Here is a 6,773-nt window from a genome sequence, read left to right on the forward strand (position 1 = left end):
ATTAAGCAGTCACAGCAGGTTTCAAGCCAAAAAACCAAGGATCGGTTGAGATATAAGGTCACTTCCTGTTTGGCGAATGCTTTTGCCAGTTGTTCCAGAAAGCAAATACATTGATAAGGCATGGTCCGAAGATGGCCTGTTCCAATTTTGGTGAAGATCAGATGAAATTTGTGACCTGTGAAAATGTTTTGATGTTTCTGATTAAATCCAATATGGCGGCCGAATCAATTACGATGACATCACAAGTTGACCTGGGTCGGCCTAAGTACGTCTAACAGCATTACCAGACACCATTAGTACATTTGAATTCCAAACACATCAACAGCTGCAGGCCAAAATGCATGGTTGCTAATTGCAGCGCCCCCTAGAGGTCAAAGGTCGCCAAAATTTCTTGAGCGTTCCCCTGATCGGGTCCTGAGTCCATGCACCGAGTTTGGCTTTGATACACGCAAGGGCTGCTGAGATATGAGCTCACTTCCTGTTAGGGGCTTCGCCGCAAATTTCGATTGGCTGTTACGGGAGAACGGTTTTAGTTCCGAAGACAAAAAGTAACGCGTTAATGAAGCACGGTCCGTAGATGACGTGTGTGAAGTTTGGTGTCGATCGGACAAAAGTTGTGACCCGTGAAAACTTTGAAGTGTTTTCGATTAAATCCAAAATGGCGGAAATTCCAATGGGGCGAAATTAAGATCATAGGTATCGTCGATCTCGGCATGATCCAAGGAGTCCAACAGTACCAAGTTTTTGAATATCAGGCATACGGGTCAAAAGTTATAAGCAAAAACGCAATTTTGCTAATTACATCGCCCCCTAGTGGCCGAATGACACCAAATTGTTATTGCGCACTTCTAACGGAGTGTCGAAGCGCGTGACCGAGTTTGGTCTTCGGAAGTCAAAGCGTCGCCGAGATATAAGAAAACTTCCTGTTTGGCGGCGTTGCCGGCGACTGCGATTGGCTAACGCGAAAAGTTGGCATGAACTGTCACTGGGGCAACCCACGGTATCTGCGGATATCGCAATTTCATTTCAAATAAAAACGCATCAAGAGATATGAGCAAAAACAATGTTTTGCTAATTATAGCGCCCCCTAGTGGAGAAATGACACCAGATTTTTATCGTGCACTTGGGACAGAGTCTGGAAGCGTGGTACCAAATTTGGTTTCATTGCACCAAAACGTTGCCGAGATATGAGCTCAAATGGAAAACGGCGCCTTCGCCGCCAATTTTGATTGGCTGTTACGGCCAAACGGTTTCGAATCTGAAGATTCCTTCTGATAACTTTTGTGCGCATTGGTCAGAAGACGGTCTGTGCCAATTTTCGTTAGAATCGGACAAAATTTGTGACCGCTGAAACTTTTTTCGTGTTTTTGATGAAATCCAAAATGGCGGAAAATCCATCATGACGGAAATTGACGCCATATGGTGCGTTGAACTCGGCTTGGTCCAAGGATGCCGAGGATACCTTGTTTTCAAAAATCGGACATACGGTTCAAAAGTTACATGCACAAATGTACTTCAAACTTTGACCCGTTGGTGGCGCTAGAGCGTGGTTAGTGCTTACATGAAACTCAGTCAAAGTAAAGTTGAGACTGTCCTTAAGCTGTGTGCAAAATTTCACAACTTTTTACCATACGGTTCTATGGGCTGCCATAGACTCCCATGGCGGAATAATAATAATAATAATAGGGAAGAAAACGTACAATCACAATAGGTGTCCTACGCAGCTTCGCTGCTTGGCCACCAATAATAATAATAATAGGGAAGAAAACGTAGAAACACAATAGGTGTCCTACGCAGCTTCGCTGCTTGGCCACCAATAATAGGGAAGAAAACGTACAAACACAATAGGTGTCCTACGCAGCTTCGCTGCTTGGCCACCAATAATAATAATAGGGAAGAAAACGTAGAAACACAATAGGTGTCCTACGCAGCTTCGCTGCTTGGCCACCAATAATAATAATAATAGGGAAGAAAACGTAGAAACACAATAGGTGTCCTACGCAGCTTCGCTGCTTGGCCACCAATAATAGGGAAGAAAACGTAGAAACACAATAGGTGTCCTACGCAGCTTCGCTGCTTGGCCACCAATAATAATAGGGAAGAAAACGTAGAAACACAATAGGTGTCCTACGCAGCTTCGCTGCTTGGCCACCAATAATAGGGAAGAAAACGTACAAACACAATAGGTGTCCTACGCAGCTTCGCTGCTTGGCCACCAATAATAGGGAAGAAAACGTACAATCACAATAGGTGTCCTACGCAGCTTCGCTGCTTGGCCACCAATGAAATGACGAATCTGATGAACAAAGATTGATTTAGTGATGTTGCAAAGCCAGGTAAACAAAGGGTTCTTTCTACAGCATTGTCAATTAAATGCAAATACAAAAGAAAAAAAACAATAAGCTACGCTTTTCGATATAGTTTTCATAATGTGTTTTTACCACTATGTGATTATTTAATATGTGTGATAATAAGCAACAGACACTGGTTTTTAAGACAGTGGTTGGAGAAGCAGCTTTGGGACTGTGTTGTTACTGGTTCCCTCCCATCCCTATTATGTCATTAAGGTCAATGTCATGATTTACCCTGAGCATTCATCCTAAGCACCCCAAACTGATTTGACTTTTACCCATGTCAACAGGAGGCATCTTTGGAGGATATCCATACCAAAAAAGTGGGGGATAAAAAGACTGTTATGTCCCGTCAGAGGCATCCATATTTACCTTTTAATTTGTCTGTCACAGTCACACTGTTAACAAAACTCCCAGATAGCGATGTCAAACCGTAATGACTCTTGGGGAATACACTTTCATGGAAAAGCCCTGTTTTTCAAAACCCTGTGTGTGAGTGTCTGGCTGGTCGCCAGTTGTCAGGACAGCTGTGTCCACCACAGCCTGCTGTCCCGTCTCCAAACTAATTGTCAGGGACAGTCTGGTAATTCGGCAGGTAATAGGAGAGCAGCCCTCTGCTAATGGATTCCTGCAAAGGAAATGAGACTTTGGAACCACCATGACAAGATGACTGACAGCTAGATTAGAGCACAGACAGGGAGGATAGGTGAGGGAGACAGAGAGAGCAAGGGAGCGCAAGAGATGGCTATGCAAACAGAGAATGTGAGAAGAAAAGAAAAGGGAGGAACACAGAAAAAAGATGGTGGAGAGAAAAAAGGAGTTGAGATGTAGAACTTAGGGACAAAAGAAAAATAACAGAGGAGATGCAGCCCAGGAACAAAAGTTTCAATATAAATGTCTTCTGAGCAGTTCTCTCAAGGGAGGGGCACCACTGCAGCAAATGTTCAGATTGCAATTGTGCAAAATTGGAATTAATTAGCATGTTGTTTCATTAACCTTCGTCCAAGATGAGGACTAGAGATTAATTTGAGAGGGGAGGGAGAGGAGAGGATTGTTTATTAAAAAAAAAAAAAAGTAAAAAATAAAAAAAAGTGATGGTATCAGAAATGTCACATCGGCCACAAGTACAAGCATGTTTTACTCAAAAAAACACTTGCCTACTTCTTAACCCATTTAGGCCTAAAACACCTGCTAAAAAAGGCCTTTTTATGCCTAAATACTCTTCTGTAACCCCCTCTCAAAACCTGAGGTTTTTCAAAATATGTCAACGCTTACTAAACCTTAATTTCTCAGGCTCTGTAGCAGATAAAAACATGAGATGAAAAGCATTTGACAGCTTACTTCTTTGGCTTTCAACTTGACTGACTTGCTAGGGCATAATCTTCAAATGCATTTTTTTTTTTAAATCAAAACACCAAACATTTTTAAAATTTTGAAAAAATCAGTAAAGATCTATTTTTTCAATTACTTCGTCAATATCACTTCCTTCACTTGAGTCAGCCATGACGGATCGCTAGCACGGTGTTTAAAATTTTCGACCAAAACATACTCCACGTGTAGGCTTATTTCGACCAATCACAAAGCGTTTTATTAGTCACATGAGTTTAAAAAAAATCCCTAAGCATCTCTGTCACTCACCCCAAGAATATTTCAGCCAATCACAGTGCATATAATTGGCCATGTGCCTCGAAAAAGACAACAACGCTCAAAATGACACAGACGCGTTTGCCGGCCTTAATGGTAACTACGCATTGATGCGTGATCCGGTCTGAATGGGTTAAGAGAGCAACTCTAAATGCTTTAAACCACTGGTGCAGACCCAACTTTCACTGTAGCTCCTTTTCTCTGGGTCCTAATGAGACACACAGTCATTTTCCTTATAAGAGGCTTTAATGTTTATTCATTCCTAATCTCTGTGTTGACAGTCCCTCAGAAGCTAAGTGTCATGCAGAGAGATTTACTCCGCCTTGGAAGGTGAAGGCTATTAACACTCTGACATAATTTGACAACATCAAATTGTTTGCATGGAAAAGTGATCCAAGGGGAACCTTGACTTTAAATAATCAACATATTGTTACTACATCTGCAGACAAGTTTGCAGTGGTTACCTTCTGCACCAACAGACAGAAATTAAAGAATCAAAGAGAAGCAATTAGATATGTTCAGGTATGTAAAACAAATGCCATTTTTTTTCAGAATGCAGCACAGCATCCAAAACAACAGACTTATACGTAACAGAATTATATCATGGCACTGTTTCAGTAATTTAATTTGGTTTTCACTTCTCATGATATGACTGGGTGTCTCCCAAAGCAACTGGGATGTATTTTCCAAACACTATGGCAAAAAAGTAGATTTTCTGGGGATTGCTTCATTGAGCTTCCTAGGGTGAACACTATTACTGCTGGGACATCATTCAGACAGCAACAGATGGAACATGTATTACAGTAGGCCTCACTACAAGGGTTGACTTGGGTAGGTATGTTGTAACTGTGATTGGTGCCTGATTGCTTTCTTTCCCACAACAAAAGGAAATGACAGCTACAAGCAGCTGTACATGTAACATAGAAATCAAATCTGGTTGCTTTCAGATGAAATCCTCCTTGCACAAAAGGGCTGGTTTTCAGGAATTTAGATACAAACATGATAACGATCAGGCTGACCATCATCTTCTGGCTAAGCTGGGTCTGTTTTGCCATTTTAACAGCTGTCAGAGCCAGTCTAACAAGGAAACAGAAAATAATCCTTTTTTGTGTATGTATCTGCATCTTTTCTTTCCATCTGTCCTCCATCTCTCCCTTTCCTAATTATTTTTGTCCTTCTTTGTCTCCTGTTGTTTTCTATTTGTACCTCTTTTGCGAGACACAGAGGACTAAAGTACAGATGAGACTAGTTATACAGTTTCTGTTTTGTGCAGCTTCTGGTTTTCCTTCACTCCTCTTTTCCCTTTTCCCTCTTCGTTTTCTTTTCACTTTTGTTTTGTCTTTTCAAGCTCAGATGAAATGTGTCTTGTGTTTTTACTTCCGTGGTTTCTGCCTCTGTCCAATTTTTGCTGCTTCGTACAGCTCACTCTGTTTTAATAGTACTGATCTGTCTCTCTTTTCTTCTCCTCTTTCATACTTTTGTCCTATTCTTTTTTTTGAAAGCAAAGTGAGAGGATGTCTTTCTCCTTCCTACTTTTGCTTGTCGCTCTCTTGCTCTTTCAGCTCTCTGTGCTAAGATGAAAAGATCAGTCTAGTCTGCTGTTTATGTTCTGAGAGTTTTTTCCTCTGCTTTGCCACATGCTGTTAGTCTGACGGCTCGGGTCAAACAAACTGACCCACCACGCATTGCTAATGTGCTCCGGGGGAATCCGTTAAATTATACTCACTGCGGGGGTGAAGACATACATAACACTGGCATCAAAATCCTCAAGGTCATGCAGCTTTTAGCCATACAGCTTCCAGCTGTTTACAGGAGATGAGGCATGTTTTGACAAACCGATATGTCCTACGGTTTTGCTTGTGTTTGCAATGAGACTGACTGAGTCTAACATTATGGTTGTAGTTCCACACTGGCCTCCAGTGGCCTGAAGTCCAATACAAGATGATGGTTTGTTGGCAGGAACCCAGCTTACCAACTTCACTGTTATACACATCAAAGGGTTTTATTTTAAACATTTTGACCAGATCTCAGCCACATTGAAAGAGCACAAACTACACATAAACTGAGTATATTGGGTCTCTGGTTTAAGTCGGACACAGCTCAGCATTTAGACTCCAAGTAGCCCAGTATAGAACGTACTCTAATCTACATTAATCTATTTTAATCTATTTTCTTTTTACTTTTATTATGCGACACAAAGAACAGTCAAGTGTCTTATATCGTCTTCAGTGATTTTGTGAGACCCTGGCTGTTCTTGGGGAGGAGGGAGAGGTCTACTGTCTTAATAAAAGCCCCTAAAAATCTACCATACCCCAACCATTAAAAACTATTTATACAGTATATGAAATGTCTGCACATAGAATAAGAGCATGTGTTTTGTGTCAGTTAAATTACTGTAATAACGCAGTTGTTGGATTTAGCAACAAACTGTGGAGTTCACATACAGGAATACTAAACATAATGCTGTTGGCATTCTAAGGACAGATATATGTAAGATTAAACAATAATAGTAAACAGTTGACTTTCAATTTAACTTTGCTGCCTAGCTGTTATTAAGTTAAGCTACTTCACTTTATGCCTGTAGTCGTTTCCTCCGGGTTTTAACCTAATTTCTTAAAATAATTGTAAATCTCTACGGTCTAAAAAAGTCAAGGGCACAAACATTAGCTTTTAAACGGTGGTGCTAAAGTCCACTTTTATGACTGAACAACGCAAAGAGCTTCACATCATTGCGAGAGTTACGTACATTGTCCGTGCCATTTTCTCAGTCAGGTTAAA

The sequence above is a fragment of the Chelon labrosus genome, assembly GCF_963514085.1.
Source record: "Chelon labrosus genome assembly, chromosome: 15".
Taxonomy (NCBI): Eukaryota; Metazoa; Chordata; class Actinopteri; order Mugiliformes; family Mugilidae; genus Chelon; species Chelon labrosus.